Source organism: Ambystoma mexicanum (assembly GCF_040938575.1).
Source record: "Ambystoma mexicanum isolate Mex_15411 chromosome 12 unlocalized genomic scaffold, UKY_AmexF1_1 Mex_chr12_unloc.1, whole genome shotgun sequence".
In the NCBI taxonomy this organism is placed as follows: Eukaryota; Metazoa; Chordata; class Amphibia; order Caudata; family Ambystomatidae; genus Ambystoma; species Ambystoma mexicanum.
In genome coordinates, this window is record NW_027182322.1 from 6,047,778 (window position 1) to 6,064,929 (window position 17,152).

Consider the following 17,152-nt stretch of genomic DNA (forward strand, 5'->3'; position numbering starts at 1 on the left):
CTCATAGTCTAGTCCTAGGCTATTGTAGGCACTGGCGTATCTTTTAGTGGAATGAGAGGCATTCTGTAGTCGCGTGAAAGGACCTTTCAAGTCAATCTGATCTGTATTGTCCTGTGAAAAAAAGCGTTCTTAGACACAGTGAGGAGTTTTTGGGGATAATGGGAAAATCATTTCCAACTAAATGACAGGAATTTCTTAGTCCAATCATGAGGTGTGCTAGGCTTTTTTATACTGTGGCGGAAAGAGAGAGAGTATAACAGTCATTATAAATAAAGGGCCAAGGAAGTGACAGTTTATGGAAGGAACAATTTGCACATAGTTTTAGAATGTGGTCAGGAGGAGGACAATGTGCTTACACATATGAAACATTAGAAGGTAGACATTATGGAAGTACATATATTTCTTTATTTTTATTGTATTTGGGGAGAGGGGGTTAATATAGCACGTCCAATGTGGAAAAGTGCTTTCCATAGCACCTTGCAGGTGGGCGACATCTAGAGCTGTGCAGTAGCCACCCATGCCCCAAACGTCAAAGAGAACAAGAAGTTACACATGTTGGAAGTGAGGGTGAGACATTGAGGAGATATGATCCCCGTATGAAGCCGAGAAAAGGAGGAGGCGTGAACGTGCATCCATGTATGCAGGTGAGAAGGGAAGGAGCATTGGTCATGCATCCCTGCATGAGGGTGAGACAGGGAGGAGATATGATCCCCGTATGAAGCCGAGAGAAGGAGGAGGCGTGAACGTGCATCCATGTATGCGGGCGAGACAGGAAGGAGCATTGGTCATGCATCCCTGCATGAGGGTGAGACAGGGAGGAGATATGATCCCCGTATGAAGCCGAGAGAAGGAGGAGGCGTGAACGTGCATCCATGTATGCAGGCGAGAAGGGAAGGAGCATTGGTCATGCATCCCTGCATGAGGGTGAGACAGGGAGGAGATATGATCCCCGTATGAAGCCGAGAGAAGGTGGAGGCGTGAACGTGCATCCATGTATGCGGGCGAGACGGGAAGGAGCATTGGTCATGCATCCCTTCCCGAGGGTGAGACAGGGAGGAGATAAATTCCCCGTATGAAGCCGAGAGAACGAGGAGACATGAACGTGCATCCATGTATGCGGGCGAGAAGGGAAGGAGCATTGGTCATGCATCCCTGCATGAGGGTGAGACAGGGAGGAGATAAAATCCCTGTATGAAGCCAAGAGAACGAGGCGGCATGAACATGCATCCTTGTATGCAGGTGTGACATGTAGTCATCATGAACATGCATCCCTTTATAAGGACATAACATGGAGGACGCATGAACATGAATGCCTGAATTTTATGGTGGTGGCCTTCGGGTGATTTGGCACGTGCAATTGGTGAAGAGCACTTCTCCTGCGCAACAAAAATAAATTTACTATTAGCACCCCGGAGGCAGCCTCTGCACTTCTTATAGGGAGAAAACTCTGCAATGGAAGGGGACAGGGTCAATAACAGCTGTAAACTCTCACAAGACCATCACTGCTCTCACACTTTCCTGCTCTCAGGCTGGCGGGCCATTATCGGCCCTGGCTGCCGCACCATTGCCAGGTTTGTGTAACTATATTATTTCTTATTGGCTCCACTTTGATGACTTTCATTTGGATTCTGACTTGATTATTGAGATCTTAAATAAGTGACTGGGGATCAGGTGTCCACTTATTCTCATGGATAACATCACAACCAACCTTTAATTCAAACATGAGTCATGACATCACAGATGGAGTACAGCTTATGATAGAGGTGGAACGTCACATTGTAGCAGCCCAAGTAGCTCGCTGTGATCGTATAGTGGTTAGTACTCTGCGTTGTGGCCGCAGCAACCTCGGTTCGAATCCGAGTCACGGCATTGCGGTGAGGCAATGTCACGGCAGTTGGGCAGATATTTTAGAATTTCCATTAATACATTGGCAATCTCTGTGGAGGACTGAAACAATTCGATATGTCCTGTTACTGTTATGAACCTTTTGTTTCTTTAATGCTCTTTGCACACTTTTTCATCGGGTGACTGTAATGTATTTCAACCAAATCTAATTAAGAGCGCATTATGTGGTGACATTTGCAGTACATGAAACATTATAACACTGCCATTTACGTCAATAACCACTAGCTTGATTAAGACATATGTATTGCAGCAACAGTATTTCCCAGTTACAAATGGGAATGAAAACAACATCCGCGAGGGATTGAACCAACGACATTTAACTGATGTTGCCAATGGAGCGCGTTACAGAGAGCGCAAAGTCCCGCCTTTACAGTCACACGCTGATGATAATACAGATGTTTAAATAAACAGGCATATCTCTGGACTTGTGGTCTTTCTACATTGGGACTCATAGTCTAGTCCTAGGCTATTGTAGGCACTGGCGTATCTTCTAGTGGAATGAGAGGCATTCTGTAGTCGCGTGAAAGGACCTTTCAAGTCAATCTGATCTGTATTGTCCTGTGAAAAAAAATGTTCTTAGACACAGTGAGGAGTTTTTGGGGATAATGGGAAAATCATTTCCAACTAAATGACAGGTATTTCTTAGTCCAATCATGAGGTGTGCTAGGCATTTTTATACTGTGGCGGAAAGAGAGAGAGTATAACAGTCATTATAAATAAAGGGCCAAGGAAGTGACAGTTTATGGAAGGAACAATTTGCACATAGTTTTAGAATTTGGTCAGGAGGAGGACAATGTGCTTACACATATGAAACATTAGAAGGTAGACATTATGGAAGCACATATATTTCTTTATTTTTATTGTATTTGGGGAGAGGGGGTTAATATAGCACGTCCAATGTGGAAAAGTGCTTTCCATAGCACCTTGCAGGTGGGCGACATCTAGAGCTGTGCAGTAGCCACCCATGCCCCAGACGTCAAAGAGAACAAGAAGTTACACATGTTGGAAGTGAGGGTGAGACATTGAGGAGATATGATCCCCGTATGAAGCCGAGAAAAGGAGGAGGCGTGAACGTGCATCCATGTATGCAGGCGAGAAGGGAAGGAGCATTGGTCATGCATCCCTGCATGAGGGTGAGACAGGGAGGAGATATGATCCCCGTATGAAGCCGAGAGAAGGAGGAGGCGTGAACGTGCATCCATGTATGCGGGCGAGACAGGAAGGAGCATTGGTCATGCATCCCTGCATGAGGGTGAGACAGGGAGGAGATATGATCCCCGTATGAAGCCGAGAGAAGGAGGAGGCGTGAACGTGCATCCATGTATGCAGGCGAGAAATGAAGGAGCATTGGTCATGCATCCCCTCATGAGGGTGAGACAGGGAGGAGATATGATCCCCGTATGAAGCCGAGAGAAGGAGGAGGCGTGAACGTGCATCCATGTATGCGGGCGAGACGGGAAGGAGCATTGGTCATGCATCCCTTCCCGAGGGTGAGACAGGGAGGAGATAAAATCCCCGTATGAAGCCGAGAGAACGAGGAGACATGAACGTGCATCCATGTATGCGGGCGAGACAGGAAGGAGCATTGGTCATGCATCCCTGCATGAGGGTGAGACAGGGAGGAGATATGATCCCCGTATGAAGCCGAGAGAAGGAGGAGGCGTGAACGTGCATCCATGTATGCAGGCGAGAAGGGAAGGAGCATTGGTCATGCATCCCCTCATGAGGGTGAGACAGGGAGGAGATATGATCCCCGTATGAAGCCGAGAGAAGGAGGAGGCGTGAACGTGCATCCATGTATGCGGGCGAGACAGGAAGGAGCATTGGTCATGCATCCCTGCATGAGGGTGAGACAGGGAGGAGATATGATCCCCGTATGAAGCCGAGAGAAGGAGGAGGCGTGAACGTGCATCCATGTATGCGGGCGAGACAGGAAGGAGCATTGGTCATGCATCCCTGCATGAGGGTGAGACAGGGAGGAGATATGATCCCCGTATGAAGCCGAGAGGAGGAGGAGGCGTGAACGTGCATCCATGTATGCGGGCGAGACGGGAAGGAGCATTGGTCATGCATCCCTTCCCGAGGGTGAGACAGGGAGGATATAAAATCCCCGTATGAAGCCGAGAGAACGAGGAGACATGAACGTGCATCCATGTATGCGGGCGAGAAGGGAAGGAGCATTGGTCATGCATCCCTGCATGAGGGTGAGACAGGGAGGAGATAAAATCCCTGTATGAAGCCAAGAGAACGAGGCGGCATGAACATGCATCCTTGTATGCAGGTGTGACATGGAGTCATCATGAACATGCATCCCTTTATAAGGACATAACATGGAGGACGCATGAACATGAATGCCTGAATTTTATGGTGGTGGCCTTCGGGTGATTTGGCACATGCAATTGGTGAAGAGCACTTCTCCTGCGCAAAAAAATAAATGTACTATTAGCACCCCGGAGGGAGCCTCTGCACTTCTTATAGGGAGAAAACTCTGCAATGGAAGGGGACAGGGTCAATAACAGCTGTAAACTCTCACAAGACCATCACTGCTCTCACACTTTCCTGCTCTCAGGCTGGCGGGCCATTATCGGCCCTGGCTGCCGCACCATTGCCAGGTTTGTGTAACTATATTATTTCTAATTGGCTCCACTTTGATGACTTTCATTTGGATTCTGACTTGATTATTGAGATCTTAAATAAGTGACTGGGGATCAGGTGTCCACTTATTCTCATGGATAACATCACAACCAACCTTTAATTCAAACATGAGTCATGACATCACAGATGGAGTACAGCTTATGATAGAGGTGGAACGTCACATTGTAGCAGCCCAAGTAGCTCGCCGTGATCGTATAGTGGTTAGTACTCTGCGTTGTGGCCGCAGCAAACTCGGTTCGAATCCGAGTCACGGCATTGCGGTGAGGCAATGTCACGCCAGTTGGGCAGATATTTTAGAATTTCCATTAATACATTGGCAATCTCTGTGGAGGACTGAAACAATTCGATATGTCCTGTTACTGTTATGAACCTTTTGTTTCTTTAATGCTCTTTGCACACTTTTTCATCGGGTGACTGTAATGTATTTCAACCAAATCTAATTAAGAGCGCATTATGTGGTGACATTTGCAGTACATGAAACATTATAACACTGCTATTTACGTCAATAACCACTAGCTTGATTAAGACATATGTATTGCAGCGACAGTATTTCCCAGTTACAAATGGGAATAAAAACAACATCCGCGAGGGATTGAACCATCGACATTTAACTGATGTTGCCAATGGAGCGCGTTACAGAGAGCGCAAAGTCCCGCCTTTACAGTCACACGCTGATGATAATACAGATGTTTAAATAAACAGGCATATCTGTGGACTTGTGGTCTTTCTACATTGGGACTCATAGTCTAGTCCTAGGCTATTGTAGGCACTGGCGTATCCTTTAGTGGAATGAGAGGCATTCTGTAGTCGCGTGAAAGGACCTTTCAAGTCAATCTGATCTGTATCGTCCTGTGAAAAAAAGCGTTCTTAGACACAGTGAGGAGTTTTTGGGGATAATGGGAAAATCATTTCCAACTAAATGACAGGAATTTCTTAGTCCAATCATGAGGTGTGCTAGGCATTTTTATACTGTGGCGGAAAGAGAGAGAGTATAACAGTCATTATAAATAAAGGGCCAAGGAAGTGACAGTTTATGGAAGGAACAATTTGCACATAGTTTTAGAATGTGGTCAGGAGGAGGACAATGTGCTTACACATATGAAACATTAGAAGGTAGACATTATGGAAGCACATATATTTCTTTATTTTTATTGTATTTGGGGAGAGGGGGTTAATATAGCACGTCCAATGTGGAAAAGTGCTTTCCATAGCACCTTGCAGGTGGGCGACATCTAGAGCTGTGCAGTAGCCACCCATGCCCCAGACGTCAAAGAGAACAAGAAGTTACACATGTTGGAAGTGAGGGTGAGACATTGAGGAGATATGATCCCAGTATGAAGCCGAGAAAAGGAGGAGGCGTGAACGTGCATCCATGTATGCAGGCGAGAAGGGAAGGAGCGTTGGTCATGCATCCCTGCATGAGGGTGAGACAGGGAGGAGATATGATCCCCGTATGAAGCCGAGAGAAGGAGGAGGCGTGAACGTGCATCCATGTATGCGGGCGAGACAGGAAGGAGCATTGGTCATGCATCCCTGCATGAGGGTGAGACAGGGAGGAGATATGATCCCCGTATGAAGCCGAGAGAAGGAGGAGGCGTGAACGTGCATCCATGTATGCGGGCGAGACAGGAAGGAGCATTGGTCATGCATCCCTGCATGAGGGTGAGACAGGGAGGAGATATGATCCCCGTATGAAGCCGAGAGGAGGAGGAGGCGTGAACGTGCATCCATGTATGCGGGCGAGACGGGAAGGAGCATTGGTCATGCATCCCTTCCCGAGGGTGAGACAGGGAGGATATAAAATCCCCGTATGAAGCCGAGAGAACGAGGAGACATGAACGTGCATCCATGTATGCGGGCGAGAAGGGAAGGAGCATTGGTCATGCATCCCTGCATGAGGGTGAGACAGGGAGGAGATAAAATCCCTGTATGAAGCCAAGAGAACGAGGCGGCATGAACATGCATCCTTGTATGCAGGTGTGACATGTAGTCATCATGAACATGCATCCCTTTATAAGGACATAACATGGAGGACGCATGAACATGAATGCCTGAAATTTATGGTGGTGGCCTTCGGGTGATTTGGCACGTGCAATTGGTGAAGAGCACTTCTCCTGCGCAAAAAAATAAATTTACTATTAGCACCCCGGAGGGAGCCTCTGCACTTCTTATAGGGAGAAAACTCTGCAATGGAAGGGGACAGGGTCAATAACAGCTGTAAACTCTCACAAGACCATCACTGCTCTCACACTTTCCTGCTCTCAGGCTGGCGGGCCATTATCGGCCCTGGCTGCCGCACCATTGCCAGGTTTGTGTAACTATATTATTTCTAATTGGCTCCACTTTGATGACTTTCATTTGGATTCTGACTTGATTATTGAGATCTTAAATAAGTGACTGGGGATCAGGTGTCCACTTATTCTCATGGATAACATCACAACCAACCTTTAATTCAAACATGAGTCATGACATCACAGATGGAGTACAGCTTATGATAGAGGTGGAACGTCACATTGTAGCAGCCCAAGTAGCTCGCCGTGATCGTATAGTGGTTAGTACTCTGCGTTGTGGCCGCAGCAAACTCGGTTCGAATCCGAGTCACGGCATTGCGGTGAGGCAATGTCACGGCAGTTGGGCAGATATTTTAGAATTTCCATTAATACATTGGCAATCTCTGTGGAGGACTGAAACAATTCGATATGTCCTGCTACTGTTATGAACCTTTTGTTTCTTTAATGCTCTTTGCACACTTTTTCATCGGGTGACTGTAATGTATTTCAACCAAATCTAATTAAGAGCGCATTATGTGGTGACATTTGCAGTACATGAAACATTATAACACTGCCATTTACGTCAATAACCACTAGCTTGATTAAGACATATGTAATGCAGCGACAGTATTTCCCAGTTACAAATGGGAATAAAAACAACATCCGCGAGGGATTGAACCAACGACATTTAACTGATGTTGCCAATGGAGCGCGTTACAGAGAGCGCAAAGTCCCGCCTTTACAGTCACACGCTGATGATAATACAGATGTTTAAATAAACAGGCATATCTGTGGACTTGTGGTCTTTCTACATTGGGACTCATAGTCTAGTCCTAGGCTATTGTAGGCACTGGCGTATCTTTTAGTGGAATGAGAGGCATTCTGTAGTCGCGTGAAAGGACCTTTCAAGTCAATCTGATCTGTATTGTCCTGTGAAAAAAAGCGTTCTTAGACACAGTGAGGAGTTTTTGGGGATAATGGGAAAATCATTTCCAACTAAATGACAGGAATTTCTTAGTCCAATCACGAGGTGTGCCAGGTTTTTTTATACTGTGGCGGAAAGAGAGAGAGTATAACAGTCATTATAAATAAAGGGCCAAGGAAGTGACAGTTTATGGAAGGAACAATTTGCACATAGTTTTAGAATGTGGTCAGGAGGAGGACAATGTGCTTACACATATGAAACATTAGAAGGTAGACATTATGGAAGCACATATATTTCTTTATTTTTATTGTATTTGGGGAGAGGGGGTTAATATAGCACGTCCAATGTGGAAAAGTGCTTTCCATAGCACCTTGCAGGTGGGCGACATCTAGATCTGTGCAGTAGCCACCCATGCCCCAGACGTCAAAGAGAACAAGAAGTTCCACATGTTGGAAGTGAGGGTGAGACATTGAGGAGATATGATCCCCGTATGAAGCCGAGAGAAGGAGGAGGCGTGAACGTGCATCCATGTATGCAGGCGAGAAGGGAAGGAGCATTGGTCATGCATCCCTGCATGAGGGTGAGACAGGGAGGAGATATGATCCCCGTATGAAGCCGAGAGAAGGAGGAGGCGTGAAATTGCATCCATGTATGCGGGCGAGACAGGAAGGAGCATTGGTCATGCATCCCTGCATGAGGGTGAGACAGGGAGGAGATATGATCCCCGTATGAAGCCGAGAGAAGGAGGAGGCGTGAACGTGCATCCATGTATGCAGGCGAGAAGGGAAGGAGCATTGGTCATGCATCCCTGCATGAGGGTGAGACAGGGAGGAGATATGATCCCCGTATGAAGCCGAGAGAAGGAGGAGGCGTGAACGTGCATCCATGTATGCGGGCGAGACAGGAAGGAGCATTGGTCATGCATCCCTGCATGAGGGTGAGACAGGGAGGAGATATGATCCCCGTATGAAGCCGAGAGAAGGAGGAGGCGTGAACGTGCATCCATGTATGCGGGCGAGACGGGAAGGAGCATTGGTCATGCATCCCTTCCCGAGGGTGAGACAGGGAGGAGATAAAATCCCCGTATGAAGCCGAGAGAACGAGAAGACATGAACGTGCATCCATGTATGCGGGCGAGAAGGGAAGGAGCATTGGTCATGCATCCCTGCATGAGGGTGAGACAGGGAGGAGATAAAATCCCTGTATGAAGCCAAGAGAACGAGGCGGCATGAACATGCATCCTTGTATGCAGGTGTGACATGGAGTCATCATGAACATGCATCCCTTTATAAGGACATAACATGGAGGACGCATGAACATGAATGCCTGAATTTTATGGTGGTGGCCTTCGGGTGATTTGGCACGTGCAATTGGTGAAGAGCACTTCTCCTGCGCAAAAAAATAAATTTACTATTAGCACCCCGGAGGGAGCCTCTGCACTTCTTATAGGGAGAAAACTCTGCAATGGAAGGGGACAGGGTCAATAACAGCTGTAAACTCTCACAAGACCATCACTGCTCTCACACTTTCCTGCTCTCAGGCTGGCGGGCCATTATCGGCCCTGGCTGCCGCACCATTGCCAGGTTTGTGTAACTATATTATTTCTAATTGGCTCCACTTTGATGACTTTCATTTGGATTCTGACTTGATTATTGAGATCTTAAATAAGTGACTGGGGATCAGGTGTCCACTTATTCTCATGGATAACATCACAACCAACCTTTAATTCAAACATGAGTCATGACATCACAGATGGAGAACAGCTTATGATAGAGGTGGAACGTCACATTGTAGCAGCCCAAGTAGCTCGCCGTGATCGTATAGTGGTTAGTACTCTGCGTTGTGGCCGCAGCAACCTCGGTTCGAATCCGAGTCACGGCATTGCGGTGAGGCAATGTCACGTCACGGCAGTTGGGCAGATATTTTAGAATTTCCATTAATACATTGGCAATCTCTGTGGAGGACTGAAACAATTCGATATGTCCTGTTACTGTTATGAACCTTTTGTTTCTTTAATGCTCTTTGCACACTTTTTCATCGGGTGACTGTAATGTATTTCAACCAAATCTAATTAAGAGCGCATTATGTGGTGACATTTGCAGTACATGAAACATTATAACACTGCCATTTACGTCAATAACCACTAGCTTGATTAAGACATATGTATTGCAGCGACAGTATTTCCCAGTTACAAATGGGAATAAAAACAACATCTGCGAGGGATTGAACCAACGACATTTAACTGATGTTGCCAATGGAGCGCGTTACAGAGAGCGCGAGGTCCCGCCTTTACAGTCACACGCTGATGATAATACAGATGTTTAAATAAACAGGCATATCTGTGGACTTGTGGTCTTTCTACATTGGGACTCATAGTCTAGTCCTAGTCTATTGTAGGCACTGGCGTATCTTTTAGTGGAATGAGAGGCATTCTGTAGTCGCGTGAAAGGACCTTTCAAGTCAATCTGATCTGTATTGTCCTGTGAAAAAAAGCGTTCTTAGACACAGTGAGGAGTTTTTGGGGATAATGGGAAAATCATTTCCAACTAAATGACAGGAATTTCTTAGTCCAATCACGAGGTGTGCCAGGTTTTTTTATACTGTGGCGGAAAGAGAGAGAGTATAACAGTCATTATAAATAAAGGGCCAAGGAAGTGACAGTTTATGGAAGGAACAATTTGCACATAGTTTTAGAATGTGGTCAGGAGGAGGACAATGTGCTTACACATATGAAACATTAGAAGGTAGACATTATGGAAGCACATATATTTCTTTATTTTTATTGTATTTGGGGAGAGGGGGTTAATATAGCACGTCCAATGTGGAAAAGTGCTTTCCATAGCACCTTGCAGGTGGGCGACATCTAGAGCTGTGCAGTAGCCACCCATGCCCCAGACGTCAAAGAGAACAAGAAGTTACACATGTTGGAAGTGAGGGTGAGACATTGAGGAGATATGATCCCCGTATGAAGCCGAGAGAAGGAGGAGGCGTGAACGTGCATCCATGTATGCAGGCGAGAAGGGAAGGAGCATTGGTCATGCATCCCTGCATGAGGGTGAGACAGGGAGGAGATATGATCCCCGTATGAAGCCGAGAGAAGGAGGAGGCGTGAAATTGCATCCATGTATGCGGGCGAGACAGGAAGGAGCATTGGTCATGCATCCCTGCATGAGGGTGAGACAGGGAGGAGATATGATCCCCGTATGAAGCCGAGAGAAGGAGGAGGCGTGAACGTGCATCCATGTATGCAGGCGAGAAGGGAAGGAGCATTGGTCATGCATCCCTGCATGAGGGTGAGACAGGGAGGAGATATGATCCCCGTATGAAGCCGAGAGAAGGAGGAGGCGTGAACGTGCATCCATGTATGCGGGCGAGACAGGAAGGAGCATTGGTCATGCATCCCTGCATGAGGGTGAGACAGGGAGGAGACATGATCCCCGTATGAAGCCGAGAGAAGGAGGAGGCGTGAACGTGCATCCATGTATGCGGGCGAGACGGGAAGGAGCATTGGTCATGCATCCCTTCCCGAGGGTGAGACAGGGAGGAGATAAAATCCCCGTATGAAGCCGAGAGAACGAGAAGACATGAACGTGCATCCATGTATGCAGGCGAGAAGGGAAGGAGCATTGGTCATGCATCCCTGCATGAGGGTGAGACAGGGAGGAGATAAAATCCCTGTATGAAGCCAAGAGAACGAGGCGGCATGAACATGCATCCTTGTATGCAGGTGTGACATGGAGTCATCATGAACATGCATCCCTTTATAAGGACATAACATGGAGGACGCATGAACATGAATGCCTGAATTTTATGGTGGTGGCCTTCGGGTGATTTGGCACGTGCAATTGGTGAAGAGCACTTCTCCTGCGCAAAAAAATAAATTTACTATTAGCACCCCGGAGGGAGCCTCTGCACTTCTTATAGGGAGAAAACTCTGCAATGGAAGGGGACAGGGTCAATAACAGCTGTAAACTGTCACAAGACCATCACTTCTCTCACACTTTCCTGCTCTCAGGCTGGCGGGCCATTATCGGCCCTGGCTGCCGCACCATTGCCAGGTTTGTGTAACTATATTATTTCTAATTGGCTCCACTTTGATGACTTTCATTTGGATTCTGACTTGATTATTGAGATCTTAAATAAGTGACTGGGGATCAGGTGTCCACTTATTCTCATGGATAACATCACAACCAACCTTTAATTCAAACATGAGTCATGACATCACAGATGGAGTACAGCTTATGATAGAGGTGGAACGTAACATTGTAGCAGCCCAAGTAGCTCGCCGTGATCGTATAGTGATTAGTACTCTGCTTGTGGCCGCAGCAAACTCGGTTCGAATCCGAGTCACGGCATTGCGGTGAGGCAATGTCACGTCACGGCAGTTGGTCAGATATTTTAGAATTTCCATTAATACATTGGCAATCTCTGTGGAGGACTGAAACAATTCGATATGTCCTTACTGTTATGAACCTTTTGTTTCTTTAATGCTCTTTGCACACTTTTTCATCGGGTGACTGTAATGTATTTCAACCAAATCTAATTAAGAGCGCATTATGTGGTGACATTTGCAGTACATGAAACATTATAACACTGCCATTTACGTCAATAACCACTAGCTTGATTAAGACATATGTATTGCAGCGACAGTATTTCCCAGTTACAAATGGGAATAAAAACAACATCCGCGAGGGATTGAACCAACGACATTTAACTGATATTGCCAATGGAGCGCGTTACAGAGAGCGCGAGGTCCCCCCTTTACAGTCACACGCTGATGATAATACAGATGTTTAAATAAACAGGCATATCTGTGGACTTGTGGTCTTTCTACATTGGGACTCATAGTCTAGTCCTAGGCTATTGTAGGCACTGGCGTATCTTTTAGTGGAATGAGAGGCATTCTGTAGTCGCGTGAAAGGACCTTTCAAGTCAATCTGATCTGTATTGTCCTGTGAAAAAAAGCGTTCTTAGACACAGTGAGGAGTTTTTGGGGATAATGGGAAAATCATTTCCAACTAAATGACAGGAATTTCTTAGTCCAATCATGAGGTGTGCTAGGCTTTTTTATACTGTGGCGGAAAGAGAGAGAGTATAACAGTCATTATAAATAAAGGGCCAAGGAAGTGACAGTTTATGGAAGGAACAATTTGCACATAGTTTTAGAATGTGGTCAGGAGGAGGACAATGTGCTTACACATATGAAACATTAGAAGGTAGACATTATGGAAGCACATATATTTCTTTATTTTTATTGTATTTGGGGAGAGGGGGTTAATATAGCACGTCCAATGTGGAAAAGTGCTTTCCATAGCACCTTGCAGGTGGGCGACATCTAGAACTGTGCAGTAGCCACCCATGCCCCAGACGTCAAAGAGAACAAGAAGTTACACATGTTGGAAGTGAGGGTGAGACATTGAGGAGATATGATCCCCGTATGAAGCCGAGAGAAGGAGGAGGCGTGAACGTGCATCCATGTATGCAGGCGAGAAGGGAAGGAGTATTGGTCATGCATCCCTGCATGAGGGTGAGACAGGGAGGAGATATGATCCCCGTATGAAGCCGAGAGAAGGAGGAGGCGTGAACGTGCATCCATGTATGCGGGCGAGACAGGAAGGAGCATTGGTCATGCATCCCTGCATGAGGGTGAGACAGGGAGGAGATATGATCCCCGTATGAAGCCGAGAAAAGGAGGAGGCGTGAACGTGCCTCCATGTATGCAGGCGAGAAGGGAAGGAGCATTGGTCATGCATCCCTGCATGAGGGTGAGACAGGGAGGAGATATGATCCCCGTATGAAGCCGAGAGAAGGAGGAGGCGTGAACGTGCATCCATGTATGCGGGCGAGACAGGAAGGAGCATTGGTCATGCATCCCTGCATGAGGGTGAGACAGGGAGGAGATATGATCCCCGTATGAAGCCGAGAGAAGGAGGAGGCGTGAACGTGCATCCATGTATGCGGGCGAGACAGGAAGGAGCATTGGTCATGCATCCCTGCATGAGGGTGAGACAGGGAGGAGATATGATCCCCGTATGAAGCCGAGAGGAGGAGGAGGCGTGAACGTGCATCCATGTATGCGGGCGAGACGGGAAGGAGCATTGGTCATGCATCCCTTCCCGAGGGTGAGACAGGGAGGATATAAAATCCCCGTATGAAGCCGAGAGAACGAGGAGACATGAACGTGCATCCATGTATGCGGGCGAGAAGGGAAGGAGCATTGGTCATGCATCCCTGCATGAGGGTGAGACAGGGAGGAGATAAAATCCCTGTATGAAGCCAAGAGAACGAGGCGGCATGAACATGCATCCTTGTATGCAGGTGTGACATGTAGTCATCATGAACATGCATCCCTTTATAAGGACATAACATGGAGGACGCATGAACATGAATGCCTGAAATTTATGGTGGTGGCCTTCGGGTGATTTGGCACGTGCAATTGGTGAAGAGCACTTCTCCTGCGCAAAAAAATAAATTTACTATTAGCACCCCGGAGGGAGCCTCTGCACTTCTTATAGGGAGAAAACTCTGCAATGGAAGGGGACAGGGTCAATAACAGCTGTAAACTCTCACAAGACCATCACTGCTCTCACACTTTCCTGCTCTCAGGCTGGCGGGCCATTATCGGCCCTGGCTGCCGCACCATTGCCAGGTTTGTGTAACTATATTATTTCTAATTGGCTCCACTTTGATGACTTTCATTTGGATTCTGACTTGATTATTGAGATCTTAAATAAGTGACTGGGGATCAGGTGTCCACTTATTCTCATGGATAACATCACAACCAACCTTTAATTCAAACATGAGTCATGACAACACAGATGGAGTAATGCTTATGATAGAGGTGGAACGTCACATTGTAGCAGCCCAAGTAGCTCGCCGTGATCGTATAGTGGTTAGTACTCTGCGTTGTGGCCGCAGCAAACTCGGTTCGAATCCGAGTCATGGCATTGCGGTGAGGCAATGTCACGGCAGTTGGGCAGATATTTTAGAATTTCCATTAATACATTGGCAATCTCTGTGGAGGACTGAAACAATTCGATATGTCCTGCTACTGTTATGAACCTTTTGTTTCTTTAATGCTCTTTGCACACTTTTTCATCGGGTGACTGTAATGTATTTCAACCAAATCTAATTAAGAGCGCATTATGTGGTGACATTTGCAGTACATGAAACATTATAACACTGCCATTTACGTCAATAACCACTAGCTTGATTAAGACATATGTAATGCAGCGACAGTATTTCCCAGTTACAAATGGGAATAAAAACAACATCCGCGAGGGATTGAACCAACGACATTTAACTGATGTTGCCAATGGAGCGCGTTACAGAGAGCGCAAAGTCCCGCCTTTACAGTCACACGCTGATGATAATACAGATGTTTAAATAAACAGGCATATCTGTGGACTTGTGGTCTTTCTACATTGGGACTCATAGTCTAGTCCTAGGCTATTGTAGGCACTGGCGTATCTTTTAGTGGAATGAGAGGCATTCTGTAGTCGTGTGAAAGGACCTTTCAAGTCAATCTGATCTGTATTGTCCTGTGAAAAAAAGCGTTCTTAGACACAGTGAGGAGTTTTTGGGGATAATGGGAAAATCATTTCCAACTAAATGACAGGAATTTCTTAGTCCAATCATGAGGTGTGCTAGGCATTTTTATACTGTGGCGGAAAGAGAGAGAGTATAACAGTCATTATAAATAAAGGGCCAAGGAAGTGACAGTTTATGGAAGGAACAATTTGCACATAGTTTTAGAATGTGGTCAGGAGGAGGACAATGTGCTTACACATATGAAACATTAGAAGGTAGACATTATGGAAGCACATATATTTCTTTATTTTTATTGTATTTGGGGAGAGGGGGTTAATATAGCACGTCCAATGTGGAAAAGTGCTTTCCATAGCACCTTGCAGGTGGGCGACATCTAGAGCTGTGCAGTAGCCACCCATGCCCCAGACGTCAAAGAGAACAAGAAGTTACACATGTTGGAAGTGAGGGTGAGACATTGAGGAGATATGATCCCAGTATGAAGCCGAGAAAAGGAGGAGGCGTGAACGTGCATCCATGTATGCAGGCGAGAAGGGAAGGAGCATTGGTCATGCATCCCTGCATGAGGGTGAGACAGGGAGGAGATATGATCCCCGTATGAAGCCAAGAGAAGGAGGAGGCGTGAACGTGCATCCATGTATGCGGGCGAGACAGGAAGGAGCATTGGTCATGCATCCCTGCATGAGGGTGAGACAGGGAGGAGATATGATCCCCCTATGAAGCCGAGAGAAGGAGGAGGCGTGAATGTGCATCCATGTATGCAGGCGAGAAGGGAAGGAGCATTGGTCATGCATCCCCTCATGAGGGTGAGACAGGGAGGAGATATGATCCCCGTATGAAGCCGAGAGAAGGAGGAGGCGTGAACGTGCATCCATGTATGCGGGCGAGACGGGAAGGAGCATTGGTCATGCATCCCTTCCCGAGGGTGAGACAGGGAGGAGATAAAATCCCCGTATGAAGCCGAGAGAACGAGGAGACATGAACGTGCATCCATGTATGCGGGTGAGAAGGGAAGGAGCATTGGTCATGCATCCCTGCATGAGGGTGAGACAGGGAGAAGATAAAATCCCTGTATGAAGCCAAGAGAACGAGGCGGCATGAACATGCATCCTTGTATGCAGGTGTGACATGGAGTCATCATGAACATGCATCCCTTTATAAGGACATAACATGGAGGACGCATGAACATGAATGCCTGAATTTTATGGTGGTGGCCTTCGGGTGATTTGGCACGTGCAATTGGTGAAGAGCACTTCTCCTGCGCAAAAAAATAAATTTACTATTAGCACCCCGGAGGGAGCCTCTGCACTTCTTATAGGGAGAAAACTCTGCAATGGAAGGGGACAGGGTCAATAACAGCTGTAAACTCTCACAAGACCATCACTGCTCTCACACTTTCCTGCTCTCAGGCTGGCGGGCCATTATCGGCCCTGGCTGCCGCACCATTGCCAGGTTTGTGTAACTATATTATTTCTAATTGGCTCCACTTTGATGACTTTCATTTGGATTCTGACTTGATTATTGAGATCTTAAATAAGTGACTGGGGATCAGGTGTCCACTTATTCTCATGGATAACATCACAACCAACCTTTAATTCAAACATGAGTCATGACATCACAGATGGAGTACAGCTTATGATAGAGGTGGAACGTCACATTATAGCAGCCCAAGTAGCTCGCCGTGATCGTATAGTGGTTAGTACTCTGCGTTGTGGCTGCAGCAACCTCGGTTCGAATCCGAGTCACGGCATTGCGGTGAGGCAATGTCACGTCACGGCAGTTGGGCAGATATTTTAGAATTTCCATTAATACATTGGCAATCCCTGTGGAGGACTGAAACAATTCGATA

The 17,152-nt window shown here is 46.7% G+C and overlaps 3 non-coding genes across 3 annotated transcripts; all 3 read left to right on the forward strand.

Annotated features, from left to right (window-relative positions):
- Positions 1–1,797: 1,797 nt before the first annotated feature.
- TRNAH-GUG (transfer RNA histidin (anticodon GUG)) lies at positions 1,798–1,869 on the forward strand. Its single transcript has one exon. It is a non-coding gene; the product is annotated as a tRNA-His (tRNA).
- Positions 1,870–9,564: 7,695 nt separating this feature from the next.
- Positions 9,565–9,636, forward strand: TRNAH-GUG (transfer RNA histidin (anticodon GUG)). Its single transcript has one exon. It is a non-coding gene; the product is annotated as a tRNA-His (tRNA).
- Positions 9,637–16,981: 7,345 nt separating this feature from the next.
- On the forward strand, positions 16,982–17,053 carry TRNAH-GUG (transfer RNA histidin (anticodon GUG)). Its single transcript has one exon. It is a non-coding gene; the product is annotated as a tRNA-His (tRNA).
- Positions 17,054–17,152: the final 99 nt, after the last annotated feature.